This window comes from Vanessa tameamea, chromosome 3 (assembly GCF_037043105.1).
Source record: "Vanessa tameamea isolate UH-Manoa-2023 chromosome 3, ilVanTame1 primary haplotype, whole genome shotgun sequence".
NCBI classification, from domain to species: domain Eukaryota; kingdom Metazoa; phylum Arthropoda; class Insecta; order Lepidoptera; family Nymphalidae; genus Vanessa; species Vanessa tameamea.
The window spans coordinates 3,664,950-3,689,337 of record NC_087311.1 but is presented as its reverse complement, the minus strand read 5'-3'; the positions used below and the strand labels follow the sequence as shown (position 1 = coordinate 3,689,337).

The 24,388-nt window shown below is 31.9% G+C and overlaps 1 long non-coding RNA gene across 1 annotated transcript; it reads right to left on the bottom strand.

Annotated features, from left to right (window-relative positions):
* Positions 1–4,376: 4,376 nt before the first annotated feature.
* LOC113397165 (uncharacterized) lies at positions 4,377–5,261 on the bottom strand. The gene is made up of 2 exons (XR_003368807.2): positions 4,867–5,261; positions 4,377–4,580 (listed from the first exon to the last, which is right to left on the bottom strand). It is a non-coding gene; the product is annotated as an uncharacterized LOC113397165 (long non-coding RNA).
* Positions 5,262–24,388: the final 19,127 nt, after the last annotated feature.

Sequence of the window (24,388 nt, the reverse complement as noted above, 5' to 3'; positions counted from 1 at the left end):
GTTATTTATACATTCCTTATACCAACATGCATTGCCCTCATATTCATACTTTAACAGATCTTCAGAGTGTTACTTAGCGATTTATTGCTTAATGTCAAATCCATTGCCGGTAATATTTGCGATGAAACCAAGTCCGAAGCGAATAGCACGGTAATGGTTATCGTGATATTATTCGTGGAAATTGTACAGTAGAAAGATATAAAGCTAGTAAATATCGGACGCAGAGGGAATACCCGGAGTCAATTTCTCTGGCACAGAATTGCATGTGATAAATTTATGCCGGTGTTATACAAAATGAGACCATAATATTCCGAGTGCAAAGCTGCGAGTCGTTTGTTAGCGTTCCTCTTTTGTTTTGTTTGAAATTTGTCTGAATTACTTCTGTGATAAGATTAAAGATTGTATTATTGTTTACCCGAGTTCCACTTTAAGAATTTTGATGTGTTCCATATTCAGACAATCTGGGATCATTTTGTTACTTGTGATACATTTCAGTTGGAAATTAGAGTTGTTAGAGTTATACGATTATGTGAGCCGAGATGGCTCGGTGGATATGTTCACGTGGTTAATAAAAGAACAAAAGTTCGAATCTCGAATTCCTTAACATAAAGAAGAGTAAATTAACCTTTTAAAGTCTTCTGCACAAAGTTTTATTTATAAGGATTACATATTCATATAAATAAGGATTCAAATTGGCTTAAATATGGAAAAAGTTTTAATAGTATCTGTTATTAGTTACTTATTATAGTTATTAACTTTCAAGCAGTATATATTGTAAGTAATTGTATTCAAATGACATAACTTTGTACTTGAAATGTTCGAAAAATAAAAGTACAGAGTACCTTGTCGGTTCTTCTCGGTAGAATCTACATTCGAAACTAGATGATATCGATAAATCTAGATGACTATATAGTAATTCATAAGCTATTCATAATAATTCAATTATGTTTTATTAATCGAGTTTTGATTAAATCGGCCAATCAACAGTCTCATGTACAAGTGTTAGCGTAAACACGTAATATAGACTTACTTACAGTCATAGTCCGGTGAGCTGATACGAGGGAATATACATCAGCAAGGCCATCAGATTTAAGTGCTTGTAGAAGCATGGAAATGTCAGCTATCAACTGAGGGCTGCTATTTTGATGTGAGGGCTTTGTGTAAACTCGTCTGTGTAGGTACCACCCACTCGTCAGATATTCTGCCGCCAAGCAGTAATACTTGGTATTATTGTGTTCCGGTTTGAAGGGCGAGTGAGCCAGTGTAATTACAGGCACAGACATAACATCTTAGTCCTCAAGGTTGGAGGCGCATTGGGGAAGTAAGGGATGATTAATTTCTAACAGCGCCAATGTCTGTGGGCGGTGGTGATCACTTAACATCAGGTGGTCCATTTGCCGGTCCGCCTACCTATTACATAAAAAAAAAATTAAGAATTGACAGAAAATTTTGTACTTTATTTATTTGGTCCGACCCGATATCCAACCCGGGATCTTGGGTCTGCATTATAAACTAGCCACTAAACCAACGAGGCTGTTAAGCAAGTAACGTGTCTAGACGTTATGCATAGACAGCCAAACAGTAGCTCTGTAAATACAATGCAAGCAAGAAAACGCCTCTATTAAGTTGAATTTTAAATTTATTATAACATGTGAATGGTCTTTATGATACTAATATCAAAATGGAATACGAAAACTCCTTGCGCGCTGGCTGTACCATTTTAAATTCGTATATTATTATGAAACAAGTTATATTGCAATAATCTGTTGTGGTTTTTTAATAATATTAGTTTATACATTTGGCTGACTAATTTTATTGATCTAGTAAAAAAATTACATTAAAAAAAGCATATAACTACAAAGAAAGAAAAGGGATTTATTGAAACTCATCTGCAACGTTATGAAACGTTTTTTTCTAACTTAGTTTCTTCTCATAAAGAAATTTATACAAAAATTAATACAAAACTGAAAAATTTCGAGATCAGAGTATAATTTCAAGGTAAAGTGAAAGTAAAATAACGTTTTACTCTGGCCTTGCACACGTTTTTATCATCCTCGAATAGTCTTACATATGTACATGTTTTGTACACACACATATGTAAGTGCTTTTAGTCTGAGACAAGGTGAACATTCTGTTAATACCGCAAGTCGATTAGTCGGCGGTCAATCAATATCATTCATCTCAGAAACTGGTCCACGACCTCCTTGAACTTCTGACGACGGTGAGAGGGGAACCCCGCTAGTATGATTCAATATAAATTCCTGTTATGAATCATTCAGGCATAGCATTCGTATGAATTAATAATATGAGGGGATGTACCTCCATGCATTAAAACACACATGTTAGCAGCGGTGACTACGTATGCCTGCACTCAGTAATATAATCTCAGTGTATTTGAAATTATATTATACGCTAAAAATTAATGGTCATTTTAAATAAGTTCATTAATATACTTAAGCAGAGACTCTCGAACTTGCCTCTATTATACTTAATTATGGGGAGGTATAAGATTTTCTTCCTGAACCCTTGAAATCTCTGGATATTAATGTATGTTTATCAGTGGGTGATTGATTAAACAGAACTGTGAAATCAATTTGTTAGTTACACCGCAATTTAAAAAAGAGTATTTTTGGCAAATGCCTCGTGACAACCTATCTTATAGTCTCTTAAAAAAATATATATATGTCCAGTTAATTTAGATGTTTGTAGAGTCTGTATTAAGATAGGTGTAAAATAATTCCAAGTTATATAAATTTGATGTAATTGTAAGAACAATTCGTGTACAAGTGTAGCCGTCCAACCTCTCTGTAGTATCTCCAACGTATTCCCTCTCGGCTGAAACGGACGGCACTTCTGTAAGTGCGTTGTGTAATTTGTCTCGATTGTCGACAATACATCTCTGGTTACATCGACAATACATCTGGAGCCATTGTTCACACTTGTCTTCGTAGCTCACATAAGCACTTTAACTTGGTACTACACCAATGCAAATTTTTGTAGTAAGAACTTTCTAGTAAGTACTAGGAAGTTCAAAAGTTTTCAAATAAACGAAAATTATAAATTAAATATCTAGAGTTTGGTACAATTTTATTAATGAAATATTTTTTATTTTCAGATTGTTTTCCTTGAGATTATAAAATACAGATCTCATTCCAAACATTAGATCCGTGTATACCTACATAGGGATATTTAGCCGTCTTGGGTTGGGATTACGATGGTCTCGTTTTATTTTCGTCTGGGAGTGTAGTTATACTAAAGACTAGTATCACTACAGACCACATCTTATCGCATCATCATATAAATCATCTATTTTATTTTTATGACATCTGAGTCTGAGTTATCATTGTTATAGACAGTGCAAACTGTTCAAATTCTCAGAAATTGAAATTTAAGAACTGTTAATTTTCATTATTGTAGCATTTATTTTCATACAAATGTGAATGGTTTGTTTGTTTAAGTCTTGCACAAGAAAATGCACAAGAGCGAAGTAAAAATAATAATTTGTGTTAACTCTTAAAAATAATGCAATTACAAAACAAAAAAAAACTCGTATCTGTGTTGTATTACAAGTATTCACGGAATTAAATCAAATAAAATTCCTTTATTCAATGTAACAGAAGCAATACACTAAGTCCTTAAATATAAACAAATATAAATTAAAAATAATTACTGTATAAATATTGACCACGTGGAATGGTGGCCAGAATGCTAGCAGTATTTCCCCGTTAAATCGCAATCCTGATCCTCTGCTGGGCAAAAAACGAACCAGTCCTCCTGTCACCAGTGGATGCAGTAAGACGATATACTTTTAATGACGGTTTTTGCGCTACTACTCTAAGGACGAAGTGTTTCAACAGCAAATGAGACAAGAAAAATTTAAATGAAGCACTAATCTTTGTATCGTTACTAATTTATTGATTGTCAAACGAAGTCTACCACCAGTTTGGAAAACAAAATACCTTGACCTGAAAAAGAACCGGGGAAAGAAACTCGGCTGGTCATTTTTTTTTCTCAATTTGTTACTATTTACGAATATTCAATGTCAAAAAATAAATATCCAGGAGGCGATCGTTTCATTCCCAAGGTGAGCTATCAACCATTATTAAATCACTAATTTTGTAACAACCTTTCGTACACGAGCGTTATTTAACGTGTTTTTAAAATTTGGCAATAGAAATGTTTTGAAAACGATAAGCTTATTTGATTTATCATTATATATTTATTGTCTAATATTTATTTATTGAAATAATTAAAAAATATATTATTCAATAGCATATTACGATACAATGAAATCATTAAATAATTAGAAGTTTATGCCAGAGACAAAATTGATAACAAACGAGTGTTTCAAATAGATGGAAATGATAACTTCATACAAAATATAACCCTCTAGTTAATATTTTATGATAATGTTTAAATTTTTTGAGTTGTTTTAACCGATCAATAGCATTGACATCCAGTGAAAGCGCAGTATCCTCCTCTAAAGCCTCTCCTTCTACAATTTGATGAGCACTCCCATAGCTGGCAAGACGGATATCGTACGTTAATTTGCCTTTTTTGTATAGGAAGCTCTTGTACATCTAGAAGAAAATGTTCTTATTAAAAATTAATAGATATTTTATTAAGATAGTATTAATATAGTGTAACATTAATGTATTGGAGATAAGAAATCGTGAAGATAAATAATTATAATTAAAAAGAAATAGTTTTTTCTAGATCAGGCCAGACCAGCAACGTGGTAGTATTTTTATAATTATTAAACTAAAATTAATGGCCGAGCAAAATGTACCACCATAAACAAAGTTAAAAGTATATTTTAAATTTAAATAATAAGTATATTAATTTTTTTAATAAGAAGAAACTCACTTGAAACTTCCTCGCTTTGCGCGAAAGTGGCAAAAGCCACCACCAAGAGAACAGCGAAAACAAAACACGCCTTCATGGTTCTGTCTTAGAATTTTGTATGATATTATGGATTTAAGTAACAACTTTATATACCCGTTCCCTATATGCACCGATAACGGTATTGCGAGCACCTTCCTTTAGATGAGCTAACAGTCTGTGTAATACCATATCGCTATGTTTCAAGTACATTGCTACAGACTTGTTGAAAAATATCATAAATAACAAAACAAATACGGCAATGGATACAACTTAAATGTTAATTTTATTTGCATTCTTTGTTAGAAATAAGGGGAATCCCGGAACCCCGAAGGAATTTGTTGGAAATAATTGGAAACAATTTATTTGTACGGTTTACAATTAATTAATTACTTTACTAACTTAAGTGCAAGCTTTGTTTTCGATTGTGAGCAATGCATTTAAATAACATCACTGATAAGATTTCTAATAATAATTACTCATTATTGTTTACTTACGCTTTTCAGAACTATCAAGTGGGTTCTTTGTTAAGAATGCTATTTTCATCAGGTATATTGTGTAAATTTTCCTGTTACGTTCTATTTTTTTTTTTTATAAAAGACTAGTTGTCACCCGCGATTTCGCTTGCGTTTTAGGAGTCGGTTAGGCATAACAAAGTATGCCTATTACTTGACGATAAATTTCATCAAATTCGGTAAAGTAGTTTGGCCGTGAAAGAGCAACAGACAGCCAGAGAAAATTTCGTATTTACAATATTCGTATTAATTTAGAGGATTTTGTTAAAAAACTGATAACTTTTTGTTCGAAGGATTTTATACATGATTATACCATTTTTATTTATTCAGTAGGAGCTCATTTTTTTTCTTAGTGTATATATTAATGTGTGATTGTGTCATTGTGTGTGTGCAATTCCAGGTGCATACTTTATTTTCTCACATTTACTTCATCATTCGATCGGACGATGGGAGTGAGATCTGGCGCAAAACCAACGTATTTTTCGTATTTTCCGAGGCATGGAAATGTTTGTAAGGGTCCGGATTTGAATGTGGAACATCGTAATCTTCAGTATTATAAGCTAGCCACTTGAATAATGAGGTAATAGAAATGTACGTTACATGGTAACTCAAGTAATATATAAACTACGCTAGATAAATAGAGTTTAATAAAAACTCGTCTCTTATAATTTCTTGTTTGCTGATGTGTGCATTGATCGACAAATTATATTATACGCACATATTTTTACTTACGTATACTTCGATTTAAAAAATACGATCCTGTTGCGATTATTTTATTACTAGCAATTTATTACACATTTAATTGTCATAATCCAATTTTATGCGATGATATTATTCCGAACACTTCCGAACACCGAGATATGTGTTTCAAAATCAGTTGTGACTTATTTTCTAATTTTAAGTATCTTAACTTTTCGTAGTAATAGCTGTTGTTCCCGACGACCCAAACTGCGTCACATTTATTTTCCTTGTGTATCTCGTAATTTATAATCCTTATCTAGAACCCAAATTTCCTCTATATCAAATTTTATTACAATTGGTTTAGCGGTTCAATCGTGATGTGGTAACAAACAGACAGACTGATATAATTGTCATTTTCAAATTCAGACCAATAATCAGACCATAGTGCCGTTGTAATATTTCTACCGATTCAATATGATATTCATTAATTTATATAGTACCTAAATAAATTCCGGGTGTCACAGTAGGTATAGACAAAAGTAAGACTACAGTTGGAATACAGTTAGGAGTGGAAGGCGAACGCTAGGTAACAGATGTTTCGTAGCTCCGAAAACAATACACATTCATGTAGTTATTTACGTGGAAGGTTATTCTGAATATTAGGTTAGCTACTAACAGTTTTGTTAGTTGTAAGATTGCTGAACTTGATTAAGATGTATGTACTTTCACATTAACTTTTTAAATCTAATCTGTATTTAGTACTACTAGCCGTGTAAGTGATGGGATATCACAACGGAAACATTATAAAGAATCCCACTGATTTCGCTTTGAGCACTAGATGTTCTATTTGTCAACCCTAAGTTCAACTGCATTGCTCATATCCTCATTTTACCTCGATCAAAGTAAACTTTCTGTTTAACGATGAACGTCAAAACAAACGTTACAAATTCAATGATTTCATTATAGATTTTTTAAACGCTGTTTATACTATATTTCTAAATTTCGATTTTTATTTGAATTTAATGGCGAGCTTCTATACAAATTTCATTTCAAATTCACCCTCTTAGGTGATCTATTTATTCTAAAATACTCTATCAACTATCTTTAACTCATAAGCAGAACCCTGAACATAGATTTCTATATTTGCACCATAACAATGACGAATTTCCATACAATATTTCATTCGCAATTTCAACCAAATAATGTATGAATCTTTTGGAAATTTTAAGTTAACGTAACTTTAATTCATTAACAGAAATATATACATATTTCTATCGCCATATCTGATGATATGGCGAATTTCCATACATACTTTCATCTTCTATTTGAGAGATGAGTTTTGAAAAACTCTTCCTTAGTGCTCACGTTCCACAAGGATTTTTTATTTGCGTTTCGACATTGGCAAATAATGTAAAATGTTGTCTGTCCATGAAGGTTTAGAGCTTATTCCACTAAGTTGCTCGATGGTGGCTGCGGATGCGTTTCCTCGCGTTTTTCTTGACCGTTGTATGAATTTTAAACATTTATAAGACCCGAAAACTTTGGTGACGATGTACGTGTTTTAACACAGTGGTTTAAAATTTAACAGTCAAAATGGACCAGTGGCCAGTGGCGGCAGTGATCCATTTTGGCTCTTAAATAAGTGTAATCGCTGTAAAATGTACTCTATATAATAATGTTAAATAAAATAACACGCTCGATTGTTATGTACTACATATTAGTACATATTAAGTACACACAAGAATAAAGTTTTGCCTGTGACTGTTGTCGTGTAATTAAGTAACAAAATTCGTTTCTTAGATTTCTTTTCCTTACTATTTCACCTTTTTCTCTCTCGGTAATAACGGTCGTTATTTCAGTAAGTGCGTCGAGCTCTTAATCTCAATTGTAGCCTTTACTATCCGCCATGAGTTTAATATCCAATTTTGAATTTGAATAAGGTCCTGTATAAGAAGCATTATAAGATATTTTTATAAATATGCATATAAATTTTAAAAATAGCTCGTGGTATCTTAAAAGTGTCTATCAAACATTAACTAATTTGTAGATTTTTTTAAAGAATCAAAAGCTTTAATCTTCACCTTAGGTAAAATCTAAATTTTGATGTCGAGGAATTTCCGGTAGAATCGAAACATCGAAATGATTGTTAATTGAAATAATTATAAAAATCTACATTTCTGTAAATGTATTTCGTGTAACTTATTTTGCCAAATTTGAAAAAAGAACATTTCTAGACGTCTATATTTAGTTTCATGAAAACGAAAAATCTAAACTCTATATTTAAGTAATAGCAAAAAGCACAAAGAAAATACTTTTAATTTAGCAATGTATACTGGTAGTACTAAAAATAACAAAGGCACTGGATAACAGGGTATAAGACAAGTTAATTTATCCCTCGCTTACAACCGAAGACGCTTACTGTCTACAATTTCAGTGCAGTCGTAGCTTAGTGTTCTTAATGCGATACTTTTAATGAAATTTACTCAGAGTTTAGATTGCTTACGAAAATCTTATTTTATCATCATAGTTGTTACGCTAGTAATATTTGTATTTTGTACATTTTTTCATTTAATTGTTAAGTTATTCATAAGTATTATTGTTTTTCTAATCTATAAGATATAAGATAGGAAATAGGGTCATTTGACGGCGTGCGGTCACGACGTCCCATTTACATGGCATTGTACGAAATATAAACCATTCCTTAAATGGTCAATGGTCAATTACGAGCTCTAAGATGTCAAGAAGTCTTTCTATCTGATCTGTCAATATAATAGCTCAATGGAAAATGGGATAAACTTTGCAACCACTGTACACTGTACCGGTTCTGAATATTCGTATATTAATACATTACATTACATTAACAGCCTGTAAATTTTCCACTGCTGGGCTAAGGCCACCTCTCCCTTTGAGGAGAAGGTTTGGAGCATATTCCAACACGCTGCTCCAATGCGGGTTGGTGGAATACACATGTGTTAGATTTCGGCCCAATGGTTAGAACGCGTGCATCTTAACCGATGATTTCGGGTTCAAGCCCAGGCAAGCATGTTATTGCTTAATTTGTGTTTATAATTCATCTCGTGTTTGGTGGTGAAGGAAAACATCGTGAGGAATCGTGAAGGAAATTTCAACGTAATTCTGCTACATGTGTATTCCACCAACCTGCATTGGAGCAGCGTGGTAGAATATGCTCCAAAACCTTATCCTCAAAGACAGAGGAGGCATTAGCCCAGCAGTGGGAAATTTAATTGTTAGCTGTTAATGTACTATGTTTTCTGTAAGAGACGCCAGTCATACAAATTAAACTTAATGTTACGAGGAACTCCTTAAACTTTAATAAAGTCGTGAAGGCACATTTAAAATAAATATATATTTTAAGATTTTTTAAAGTAGAACATCAAATTTTAAAAGTTTCAAAATGTAATAAACGATTCTGATATACACTCTCTATTCAGGTCTCAATCCGCAACGCAAACAGTCAGTTCGGAAAACACAATTTAAGTTCGTCAACAGCCGGTTTGGTCGATGCCCGGCGGCTCCAGGCGTGCTGTTTATTCACTCGAGTGTACTCAGTGTAACGTATTCTATGTTACGTGTAAGTTTCTAAATTTTAAAAAAATCGCATGCAAAATATTTAATAGTAATATAACTTTAATAATAGTATAATCCAATCAAAATCCATACATTCAATTAAAGACGGGAATTCTATACAGAATTTCAGAATTAAATTATTAGTATTTAAATGTTATGTATGTTTTTATATCGGTACTTGTTGGTCAGATACCAAGCACGTCTGGAAAGATACTACTGACTGATCACAAATTCTAACGTCAAACAGCAATACTTAGTAAATTAATATACAATTTTTTTTTGTTCCTATTTGAAGGGTGAGTGATCCAGTGCACTACAGGCACACATAACACTTTCGTTCTCAAGTTTGGGGGCGCATTCTTTATGTAAGGAATAGTTAATATTTCTTACAGCGCCAATATCTATCACCGGTGTTTACCACTTACCATCAAATGGTCTATGTATATTTCAACAAAAAAGTAAGGTAAACTAGTTTACGCCCGCGACTTCCGCTTGTGATAGGGGATAGCAGTTGTTAAGTGCTCTAGTCATAATCAATATTCTTGATAAGATGAGTAGTTAAAAGGTATAACGTAACAAACCAACTCACTTTCACATGGATAGTATTAGTTAAGATTAAGAGGATAAAAATAGTATATAATTGTTACTTGTATTTCTCAATGCGAAAGTTACATAATAGATAGTGCATTTGCAAACATTGTCATTGTATAGTATCTTTCTTATGGGAAATCACGATTGCTCATTGTGGTTAATACGTTTTAAACTTCACGGTAGATATTGTGTGTGTTAAAAATGTCGATGTAACATTTCTGTTGTAAAATAATACTAATAATTCAATGTATGTATGAATGAACGAATGTTTTTTTTTTAATATTTATTTATTTATTGAAATAGTTACGCCATCAACTTTTCATTAAACATTTAAAATTAACTCCTGATAAAGGTAACATTCAAAGTGATACGTCTTTAAAGGTGTAAGTTTTTAACTATAGATATGAAAATTCTAAAAAACGGTATCGTTTGGATGCCACGTTTGTGCTACGCATGGATTTCTCCAGTGCTTGCGTACTCATTTATATAATTTTCTGCGCAGTTCTGGTAGTTTCAGTTGAGAATATACGTCGCGACCGATATAAGTAAAGAGTGAGTGGTTAAGTGATAATGTCATCAACTAGGCGTTTCTTAATTACTGGATCGCTTAAATGAAAAATAAAACACAGACAGGTCACTAATATACAGATATGTATATTGTTGTTCGCGGCTTCGTTTTCGTTTTAGGGGTTGACCTTCTTCGGGTTCAAACTTGCTTTGTACATATAACAGACAGACAGAGAGACTTACTTTGGCATTTATAATATTCGTATTTATTTACGACGCATCTGTTATTGTATGTAAATTATTAATATCCAATTTTGTATGCGTTAAATAAAACTTTTCGCCAGACTCGCATACTGTATAAAATAAAAATAATTATTGTTAATCAAATTTTAAATGCTTTTGACATAAACCGTCGCTTCCGAGCGCAATGTAATTTGTCACGAGGAATTCCGGTGCGGAGATATAGAGGTCGTTGTGACAACCGAAGAAGTTTTCTGGAACATCGATTCCACAGCTTATGATCAGCCTTATCACTTTGCTATTGCAGTTTATTTATTCACAATTCTTCTTTAGCTGTATTGGATTTTATATATAGTATAGAGTTGTTCATTTTATTAATTATTATTGGCATATTAATGTAGACATAAATATTTGTCAGCAACATGCTACTTTTACAGTTTTTTTAGTTGTGTCATCGTAACTGCGCAAAGCGACAAAAAGGCAATCGATCTCGCCTCTTCCACCTGGTTAGAGGCAGCAATCCGAATGTGTGATACGCGTTAACGTTCTGTATATCTGTAGCAAGTACTGCATAATACGACCCTTATTGCTTCATATATAGAGTTGAAATTATATTTGCTCCTGAGAAATATGATATTTCTTTAGATTTCACCTGTCTGAGTCTCTGCGTTTCTTTTCAAGTAATGGTTTTTGCGATATTGGTATAATATATCTCGTTGATAATGTTCATCACAGGCGTATAAAGAGATGTTATTTTTGTTCAAGAATAAAATCTTTCATCCAATAAAAAAAAACTGTCTGTAAAGTCTGGGTAGGCCCCCGCATTCATCAGATATTCTACCGTCAAACAGCAATAAAGGACGAGAGAGCCAGAGTATTCTCACTGTTGGTGTAGCATTGGCGATGTAAGGAATGATATATTATTATATCTAACAGCGGCTAAGGGTTGGAATGACCACTAACCATCAATGAATTCATAGAAATCAGTTTAATTATTATTTAGTTTTTGTAAATCGTTACGACGATTAAACTCAGATACGTGTTTTGTTTTAAATTTAGAAGGATTAATCAATTTTCTTTTTTTCGAATAACAAACTGGGTATAAGTAAACCTACCCGCAGTTCATAGAACCGAAACAATAACAAATGGTTCGCCGGATGTGTATTATGATTTATTGTTCCGTCTGGAAATATGTTGGATGAATGTTAAAAAAATACAACATAATTTACTGCACATTTGTTTACAGTGTGAATTTCAAGCCAGTATTTATTTGAATGGTAAATAACTATAGCGAAATTATCTTGTTTGTTTATTTCTTTTCAAAATTGATCAAATATTATATATTGTTTACATAACTTTCGATAAAACAATTGACTAAAATATTAAAAGTTTATTTTGTCAATTCTTTTACTTAGTGATAGGACTTTGTGCAAGCCCGTCTGGGTAGGTGCCACCCAATCATCAGATATTCTGTCGCCAAACTGCAATGCATAGTATTGTTGTGTGTCTGGTTTGAAGAGTGAGTGAGCCAGTGTAACTACAGGCACAACAGACATAACATCTTTGTTCCCAAGGTTTGTGGCGCATTGCTAATATAATGAATGTATAATATTCCTCACAGCGTTAATGTCTATGGGCAGTGGTGACAACTTAACATCAAGGTTGCTCATTTGACCGACTTACATATTGCTTAAAAAAAAAGTATCATCTCTTAGGAAACATATATGACAATAACAACTACTAACTACGTTTCTTTGCTTTAGAATAGAACGTGAAATGAATTATTAACTCAAATACCTTTCGTCTTCGCGTTTGGAATCCACTATCACTTACCTTCAGGTGGAGTAGAGTCTTATGCCTACCCGTATATAAAAAAATAATTTAACAAAATCTCATTGTTTTTTTTATACCTGCAATTTTTTGTTAAGATCCCGAGTGCGCTATCCAAGATCCTTACCCGTTCGAATTTGCTACAAAATTGATGACTGAAAGTGAATTAGTATTGCATGTTGCGATGACGTAGAAGCCTTGGATTGGCGTTCCCCATAGACAGTGACCGGAGCATGTTTGCGTGTTAAAGCATGGTTAAAGCGCAATCGCTTTAACCATCACGCTGAAAATCGATAAAATGTGCCTTCTAGTTTTTTGCTAGCAATTTTTATTTTAGCATACTTTTACGGACATTTTTATACATATATACAAATCTTCTGTACGTGTGTATGGAATGGAATGGAGGATAGCTGTGGACATGGCCGTCGATCGATTAAGGCTTTAAGACAACTATTAATATTGTTGTATTTTTACTTTTTTTTAAATTAAACGTAACAGTGCCCCATTTTAAGTAATTACTAATATTCCTATGAACAACCCTAATTAATTTGTGTTGGGACGACAACAATTAGGATCGAACCTGCAGCTTTTAACATCGCTAGGCGGCCCGTAAACCATTGCACTATTGACGCTTTATCTTAGTTCGATTAATTATTATTATTATGCAAACGTTTATATATTTAAATCGTATGTAACTTAATCACTTATAAATAATACTAATACTGGCTATAACACAGAAAAGTGTGTAGGAGAAACAGAAATATAAAGCTATTCCGAAGAATTATGAAAATTATAGCGTCGCATGTGTTAAGCTAATGTAGGTAATTTTGTTTATTCGTAAGATTAGTTATGACATTATTATTTCATTTATATTGCCTCCTTATTCAGAAAATGTATTTGTGTAACATATTATATTTGTCTTTTTATTCTCAACAAATATAATAAGCGAGAGATATAGGCGAGCACGTCTCAGTTTTTATAGGCGTTATTTTTTTCTTGGTCTCTTCAATAGAGCTACTCTTTAACGATAGTATTTAATTAGTAGTTAATTTTATATCAAACATATTATTGTACAAATCCTTTATGAAAATTATATTTTATTATCATGCATATAAATTAATTTCTGCTTTTTTTTTAAACATATTTTTCAATTTCAAATTGGCTAATTTGAAAATATGTGTGGGATTTTATTATTGAATTTATTTGTCCTAGGAAGTATGTATCGACTTTGCGGTATTGAAAACTTTGTGTGAGAGGTATATTTTAATATATCATGTTTTTATTTATGTGTAGAATAATTATCACTGTTTCTTTGACACTATATTATATTGCCGAGCTATTTATATATATATGTATCGTGTTATACATGCTTTGTTTCAGTAATATGGGCCGCTATCATCCATCAGTTGATTGGGCCAAGGCTGATTTCATTACTCTGATTGACGCCTCTTATTGACTGACGTAGCTTTTCCGGGTTATATTGAAAATTTATTGTATTTTTTATTAGGTACATTTTTGTCATTAATTTCGTCGTTTTATCCTTTAAGGAAATATCGACTTAATTCGAAAGGTAGGAAAGGTTAACACATTTACTATTTTAGTACTACTCTACTATTATTTAAAAGGTGTTAACTTAGAATTAAAAAAGCCTAATAACCATAACTAAAAATAATAACTTGTTAAATGACTGAGATAAACTAAATGAAATGTATATTCAATCATGGGTTTAAAAATTATTGTTTAAATTAACATTTCTCTGAATGTAAATTTCAAAGTAATTTCTCGATGTTAGTTACCCCTTAACAATATTTAAATATGTATTTCCTTGATTTTATGTAAGGTTATAATCATTATACAAGTAATGATTAAGTCAAGCGTGAGATGCGGAGTTTGTTCAAAAGTTGCTATCAGGGATATAATGAAATTCGATAACAAATTAATAAAATATTTTTATTAAAAACTCAGTATTTCTCTAACTCCTTTATTTTTATTGTAAGTAATTAGTAACGTTCAAATATTTGAATTAACTTGACACAGACATGTAAAGACACAAATGTAACACACAAACAAGACCAGACACTTTCCTAAAAACGCAGAATCGAACTCTAGGGAGGTATTATCTTATCCAAAATCTTTTATGAATCCATTTCATTTCCTATAGTGTATTGATATTGGACGGTATTAGGTACGTAATTTAAATTGGATTCCTGGATACAAACCGCAGATTTGGCTGATAATTAGTTATTGGGTTCTTCAGTTGAAAAATTGGTCAGAAAGAGCCCAAAATCTAGAAGTTGGAAGTTAGAAGTCTAGAAGAAATATACACAACACTTGTGAGCATAATATAATATAATAACATGTTCTGCGTAGTAGTCTAGTCTCCCCTGCGATTATCCGCCGTGACCGAAATCAGACATGATGACACCATCACTATAAAGACGAGTGCAGAAACTACATTGCCAAATAAATTTAAAGTTACGTACTTATTCAAAGCGATTGGAGAATTATCTGTATAAAGTTGCATTATTCTTCTTGTTACTATTACTGTGTCAATGCGTTTTAATTCAGTCAGGTTCAATTATAATCAAGCTAGTTTCCCTATGTCCAATTCTGTATCCTATCATGACGATCGATTGAGTAGTTATGACGGTAAGGCGTAAATTAATCATGTAACTAGTAGCGCTTATTGGTATTGAATTTTAATATAATTTTATTAGATAATTATTGTTATGAGTTTAATTATTGGTTGTACGTTTATATTCACAAATTTTCACGAGTTCAATGTGAATGTGTTTTATAATTGGTCGTACATTTTATTTTCAGGGATGTTACGTTACCTCATTTATCTTAGAACAAATAAGGATATCAACTCCAAACTTACTTAAAATACTAAATATATGTAAAAAGTTTGACATTATTTGTTGGCGTTTATTTGGTGCTGGGTCTTTATAAATGTACCACCCCTCATCATACTTTCCACCGCCAAAAAGCAATACCACGCATTGTTAAAGTCCGGTGTGAACGGCGGATGAATCACCTTTATCATGATATATTTCCCCAACAAACTTTATATTTACAAAATATTACACTTGTTTAGTGACCCGCGGTCATACGAAAATCAATGTTCTGTTACGTATAAAACATTATGAAGACTTCTCAACAGAAGCACTTTTATTAAATATTTAACTGGATCTTCTACTACAATAAGTAGTAGTAGTAGTATAATATAATTAGCAATTAATTATTTTTATATACTATAAAGTATTATTTTGATCTAAGAAAACTCTTCTAAAACCTACAAAGAAACTTCTACTTTCTAAGAAAAACTAGATTTTTATCTTTTGAAATTTTAACATGGCGATTACGATTAACTTTCAACAATTAGGAGGAATCAAATTGGAACAGATAATTGTAAGTCGTCTGTAAGAAAATGTAGTCTCGTTTGGATTAATTTAAATTACTTGGAGTGCATACCAGAGTGCTGTGACTTCGAGTATACTTCAAAGAACGTGATGAGTTTGTCAAAGAGATTGATCACGCTCCGTTGAGACCTCAAGAATGCAATTCACAGTCATTCGTTTGTTAAAATTTCTTTCATTTTAAATTTCATGTACTGTTTTAACTCTGGAAAAGATTTTTGTGTATATGTATGAAGTATTTTTTTGGTTTGATTTTGTATTTATTATCATTATTTATTATTGTACAAGGTCATCGAGGTTGAGCGGTAATTGAATATTATTGGATGTACAAGAAAATACCATAACGATTTTTCACATTGGAGTAGAATATTTTCTGGTTGAATCATAAAAAAATTAGTTAAGTTTTTAATTAACAGTTGTTAATGTTATATTTTTGTTAACACTTTGAAATAATTCTAATTATTTTCTGGTTGTCTCTATCAACATTGATAATGATGTAGCTTAACACATTTTGATCATGTCAAACGTTAGGATGGCATACGTGAGCGGTCATGTGGCGTCTCTTAAAGACGTAGTCGATTTAACACGGAGTCCCGCCATTGTCGGATACAAAATTGGTATTGCCCAGGGGTACTGTAAAAAACGCCCCTCCATTATAGAAATTTTGCATAAAATGGATGAAGTTTCGATACACAATTTTTGATAAAATTACAAAATGACTTATTCATAGCAGAAAATTTGCCGCCTTGGGCACAAGCCCCGAGTGCAAATTCTTAGTGTTAACTCAGCGCTGAACACCACACACTTCTAGATATACTAAGACAAATGTTAAGAAGGTTTTTATTTCATCCATCAACGGATAATGAAGTCGGTAAGTTGTCCAATAAAGTAACAATTCACATTTAACTTTACATTTAGTTACATAAAGCTACATGAAATATTGTACCAAAATTGCTATTGTTCGAGTTTAATAGTTCCAAATAGAGCTCTCTTGTTCAGTTCAACTCGGTCTATGTATGTTAGTTTAAATAAGAGCTAATTTGTCTACAATATTATTATGTAATATTTTAATATTAACAGTTCTCGGTCTACGTTGTTTCTACAGCGCTAATTATAATTTATAGTTAGGAAACTACCATCAGCTGAATACAAATATTATTAATATTTATTGTATAAAATTTAATTATAAAGTTTATTGGAATCTTTAATGAAAACGTGGCTGAAAAAGGTTTTTTTATTGGTTTGAAAATATTCATATACTGACGTAGATTTATATCTATATAAGGAGACGGACATAGAATATTTTTATCCCGTTTCGGAACGGGAACGTGAATATGATCACTAGCAATTAGATTTAGTAGTTCAAACGTACATATGTACCCCTGTTATATCCTCAAAAAATGGAAGTTTATGATACATTAATGAAGGCAATTGATGATGGAACAATTAAACAATGTGATTTACACGACGATACTCGAAGGAAAACTCGAAGGTGAGGAAGTCCGTCACTCATTCCTAGGATCCCGATGATCCCGACCAATTTGCCGTTTGATTTCAAACGACTTCAATTTCCGATCCGTCTTACATTCACCATGACCACTAATAAATGGAAAGGTCAATCTTTAAAAGTTTGTAGCATGTTCACGGGTCGAAAGACCATCTGCGTGATTTGTTCTTGCGCCTGATAATAAAACAAAAAATGTCGTATATCACAAGGTGCTTCACTGATGAGTCCAACCGATGCACCAAAATAACTGGCCAAAAAAGAAATAATTAAAATACTTGATTTTTATTTATTTATATTTATTATATTCATAAAAAATTAAACTTAATAAAATCCAAAATCTGCTCATTTATTCCATCTAAGGCGGAACAAAGATCGCTGGGTCAGCTAGTATCGACCTCGAATACCTTAGCATTAGCTAGATATTATTTGTGTAACTTTATTAAAATAAAAGAAAATATAAAATTGTATTAAAAATACTATTTCTTATGCTTAATTGTTAATCTCCAAGGAAAAAATGTTTGAAACATAACATAAGAGATGTACTATGACATGGTACTTGCGGTACTTAGTACAAGTTATAATACGATCCAATTAAGAATATAAATCAAATGTAGTGATATAACACTAAAATAGTTCTACCGTGCCGTAATTTTAACTCGTACACGTGTAAGTTTTACGTTTTTGCCATTGACCGCTCGAGGGTAACTACGTGATCAATTACTGACTACCCGGTCCTTTGTTAGAGGAAACAATGCGCGTTAAACTATCCACAATCCGGCGATCCTTGATACCTGACTATTTCACCGTGTTACATAAGCTCGCCTCATTGATTTTTACTTTAATTTAATTAAAAATAAATAGTATGTACTTGTATTTTTCGAAATATGTTACAGAGAACATAGATTAGATATTATTAATAAAATTATAGATTCAACTTCGTTTATGACACACCAATGCGCCTACATATAAAAATGGTTATATATATGATACTATAGAGATAGAGTGCGTGATGGCTCAGCGGTTTCAAGACGTGAATCTTAACCGTTGATTCTGAGGTCAATCTCTGATCAAGTGTCACTGAATTCATATGCTTACTCTGTATTTATTATTCATCTCGAGCTGGAAAGGAAGGAAGACATTGTGAGGAAACCTGCACACGGTGGATAAGATTCTATCACAACTAACCCGTATTGGAGCGGCGTGGTGGTGTGAGCTGCAAACCTTCTCCTTAAAAGAGAGAGGCGTGCTTACCCAGCAGTGGGTCGTTAACATGATGTTAATTTGATCTATATATAATACTGGCTCCCCGTTCCGATTTCGCATGGGTGAAATAAGATTTTTATTTATTTATTTTTGCTAAAATGAAATTTCTGGAACCAGATTACACCACCTACCTCGTTCAATCTAAGCCAGTTCCAATCCAGAAACAGCTTATGCACTCAAAAAATAATCATCACATTCGGTCGAGCCATATAGGAGTTCAGTCACACATGTAAATAAATTTAATAGTGTGTGATTTTAACCCATTATAATTATATATCATAAAATGATCCTTTGATTATTTTCATATGATTTTCATATTGAATATATGTAAATAATAAAATTTATAAAAAAGACCCGCTGAGTTTATTTCATCGGTTCTTATCAGGTCAGGGTATTTTCTTTTCCGAACTGGTGGTAGTGTTTAATTTGACAATCAGTAAGTAAGTGTAACGCTTCTATATTGAATAAAGAAATTTGAGTTTGAGTTTGATCATTGGATGCACGAGTAAATCATATCAAATCATAAAGTCATATGTTGATATAACCCGTGGTCAGTTTTGCAAAAATAGTAATTATATGATTAAAAGCAGTAATTACACACACTTGTTTCAATATAAATCTGATGCAGTGTGACGCGAATTGAATTCGCGAAAAATATTTCACTCAACGTGTTGTGAAAACGTTCGCGCATATGTGCTCACTCGTGCGCTATTATCAAAGGAGGATGTTGTGCGCATCGCCTTCCACCTCGACTGTTTATAGACACTGATTTTAATATCTTTTATAAAACGTAGTTCTGCATATTTTTGAGAAAAACAAAAAAAAAATCTAGAACATGAAAGGTTAAAGTTGGACAACTAATTGATAATGATACTTTGCTTGATTAGTATACTTATACTCTATTCCAACCATAAGAGGAGAAAGCCAAATAAACAATATTTGACAGCAAATTGACGCGATATCATTGGCATAAACAATCTATAATATTCACGAGAGATTTGCGAAAAAATGGCGTTTTGAACGTCGACGAAACTATTATCTCTTAGTGTATAAACTCTTAGTAGTGCACAATATAGCTGAGTTACTAGCGAATCGCATGAAATACGTAAATCTACGATTTGTTTATCGCTTTTTCACTTCCATTTGAATAGGCTATTGGTTATTTTCATAGTATTATGTCTTACGGTATTTTGCTTTGGGGTAACGTTGAAACTGTTGTCATCACCAATACAAGATTATATTAAAGATAAAAAGCGTGGACGTATTTGTTGATTTCTAGACAGGATATATACAAATGTAATTATAATTTACTTATATACTCTCTAATTAAAATGAGGAAAAGAGTGACTACTGAGTTTCCTGCCAGTTCTTCTCGGTAAAATCAGTAGATTCCACCGGTACCACCACCACGGGTCGAAAATTATTCCGAACAGTTGGTACCGGTGGTTTTACAATTGAAAATTCTAACATGATGATTCAAAAGTTCTTTTATGAGCTTATTTGAATAAAGAATATTTTGGTTTTTAATTTTGATCATAGGTTTCAAGACTGTTCAAAAGTAACAGTTTGTAAATATGTCTCCTTAACCTCTTCAGCAAAGGTTCATAGCTTACTACACCACGACGTTTATCTGACGCATGTACAGTTTATCTCACGATGTTTGTTTAACGCCAAGAACAAGTATAAACACAAATGATGCACATAAAAACTCAGTGGTACTTGCCCTGATTTAAATTCACAATCTTTGCAAGATTCAAGTGATCTCAGCTTTAAGTCTGATCATCGAATATTTATGATACCCAAGATAAATTAATATTTTAGTTGTGTCTCAACCGAGAACTGTTTAGAAATGCTAAAAATAAATTTGTAGAGAAATATGTAAGGTATCATTTGAAGACATAAACAGGGTCAAAACTCTCAGAAAAAAACGCCATGCTAGCCATCTTACAAAATTTCGATTATTTTTGCAATCTTTTTTAAGCTAAATATAAACTCTAATAATAGAATTAGCAAACTTTATTCTTAATTTTTTTATGTGGATTTTATCATAATGTGTTTTCATCACGATATACAAAATGTACAATACGTTTGGAGTGGTTGTTGCAGCCAAGATTATTAATGATTTTTACTATTCGATGTTTCTGTTTCGTTTCAAAATAATAGTCAAATTATATGAATACCTTTAAGTTTTAATTAGCACAATTTTGATACTTTTCTTTTTATCAGAGTAACAATGTAAACAAATTCAAGCGAGGCTATACGTTCAATTAGTTTGACAAAAATTAAAAAAAGTGGAAAATATATGTTTACTTTGTCCAAGGCTAAAAATGGTTTTATATTTTAAATCCGCAAGTGTGTGTTTACGGGTGTGTAAGACAATTGTCGAGCATGTCTGTTTTGTGTTCTAAGTTTTGCTGATCTTTATGAAGTACTAGTTGTCTCGCCCGGCTTCGCTCGCGTTTTAGGGGGTTGATTGTCATGTGTTAGGCAAAAAAGTACCCCATGTCCCTCCTTGGAGTTCAAGTTTGCTTCATACCAAATTTCATCAAATCCGATTCATTGGTTCGGTAGTGGGAGAGACAGACCGACAGACAGAGTTACTTTCACATTTATAATATTAGTATTAGTATAGATTATGTCGTGTTCACAGTCGTTGAGAAATAGTAACAATTAATAATTGCTATTATCCAATTGGAATCAAATAGATCAAATTTATAATATAGCTTGTAAATTTCCCAATGCCTATGTATATTCCCGCTCTTTTTGTCAAGGATTTCACGAACGTTAATACATACGAAATAATATATATTAAAATAATGTGCGTAATATTTGTTGCCCATAGGTTTAGTGGTAGTAAAGTGTCAGCTTAAATATTGGACGAAATCAATAAACATATTATCTTGTTGTAAAAAGAAGAATAAATGTGAAATATTTTGGGATTTTGTCGTAATATATTTAGCGATCACGTGATATCTACGTGGAGTGAATTGATTCGTAAAATATTCATACTTATTTTATGGAAAATAATTTATTATTTAAGGGTACATGTACATGATAATTAATTAGAATTGAGAATATAAAACTTAGAGGTTTCAAGTTATACTCGAGTTTTAGCCAAAGATGATTTTCTCTCTTTTGATTCAGAGTTTAACTAGTTAAAATTAAACATAAAAAATATTCTTGCACTTGTTCCATTTTTACTGAAAAGAACCGGCAAATATGTATTTGATACTTTTTTAACAATTCGTTAACATATTTAATTTACTTGTATAAAAAATTATATACATTGCATAAAAATCAGAACTAACTCCACGATTTTTCTGAGCTCTATGAACTTTTACTATTACATTTAACTATGAATTTATTAATAATCCATTCATGTACATATATAAGTTTTTTTTTATAATTTGATATATTTATCATTGACATTTTATGTAGCGTTCACTTAGAAAGTAATGTTAAATAAAATTATATAGTATTATACATCATAGTTGGTATTAATAATATTTTAATAAACATATTTCCAAACCTCCGCTATAAAATGTTAAAATTGGGATATAAATATAATTTAGGATGAGGTTTTTTAATGTGAATGAAAAAGTTTATAGCGACGTTGCATTGTATAGATGCCTCGTAGCCTCGTAAAGTCAGATGGTGGTCGGATCGACCGATGCGCATATCGAAATAAATGAAGTGCCATTCCGTGTTACCGCACTGACTCCGAGCTTCGTTACTATGTATTAACCTTTTCAATCCCTTTGTCTATTAGCAAAAGACTTATTGATCACGTCTATTTTCAAAAAAGAATTTGAGTTTGTTTTTGTTTATTCTACAAATTTCAGTTAGCGTATTATATTCAAGTATGTACGTATATGGATATCTAACATAATTGGTGAATTGGAAGCGCCAATAGCTCAATGGTTTAAGAGCTGACTATCGATATAAAAGTCGCAGGTTCGATCCTGACCCCTCGAGCTATTGTCGTCCCCTTCTCTAGCACAAATTTTAAGCTAAATTGGATGGGTAAATAAGAATTTTATTAATTCCTTAAAATGGGGTATTAGTAATATTATTTAAAAATTTAGAATGCTTGTTATTGATTGATGGAAGTGATTTTTACATGAATATTTATTTAACAATGACTTGTATTAAATTAACTAAGTTTTTGTCTCTTTTTGATGACTTACCTAAAATTATTATTATTATTCAATTCTAATAATTGTAAGAATTATTATTAGATACTTTGCTTATCAGCTAATTCTAGTAACTTCGTGTTAAAATAAATCCATATAAAAAGTTTTAGCTTTAACATAAAGTTTTTTATTGATTAAGTAATTTGTGAATATTTAATAAATAATAATATCTATTAAACTAAATATTATTTAAGTAATAATAGACAAATTAATGTTTTTTTAAAAAGCACCTTTTAATCGTAATTTTACAGAACCGTATTAAACGTAAAGTTACCAACGGTTCGGAGTGTATATAGATTCTACCGAGAAGAGCCAGCATGAAACTCAGTAGTTACTCTTTTCCATAGTTTAGTATAATATAATTATAGTCTAAATATTAAACTAGTGAAACTGGGAAACGCTTACTTATAAAATAAAAGCAAAAACTGCGGCAGCTTCCATGTATATACTAAAACCACCCCCGATATATGCAGCACCTTCTGGTATAAGTTTTATGCATATTGATTAAGTAATTTTAGTTCGGCATTAGAGACAACAATAAATATATTTATAAATCCTTATTTTTAGAATAGATATTATGAGCTGAGGTTAGTCAGCTAGTAGCTACGATAGATACAACTCTGTCAGTAAAATTAAAAAAGGCGAACACACCCCGAATATAATTTATAAAATAAAAATAATTGATATCATATATATATATGTATTTAGAAGATTCATTTGCTTAATTTGTGTTTATAATTCATCTCGTGCTCGGCGGTGAAGGAAAACATCGTGAGGAAACCTGCATGTGTCTAATTTCAACGAAATTCTGCTACATGTGTGTTCCACCAACCCGCATTGGAGCAGCGTGGTGGAATATGCTCCAAACCTTCTCCTCGAAGGGAGAGGAGGCCTTAGCCCAGCAGTGGGAAATTTACAGGCTGCTAATGTGATAACATATATATGTATTATTTCCATTAAAAATACAATTGCATTCTAAGACATATAGTGCACTGTAAATTGATCAAAAGACGGTTTAGACATGAGTTATGGACGCTGTTTGTGTACTTAAGCGCTGTTCAAACCAGCCATGTTTCTGTACCGCTGAAAGCATTTGCAATTTAGTTTAACATAAATATGGTATATTTATTTTCATGATAAACAATAATAACAAGTATTATATGAGAAAAATTA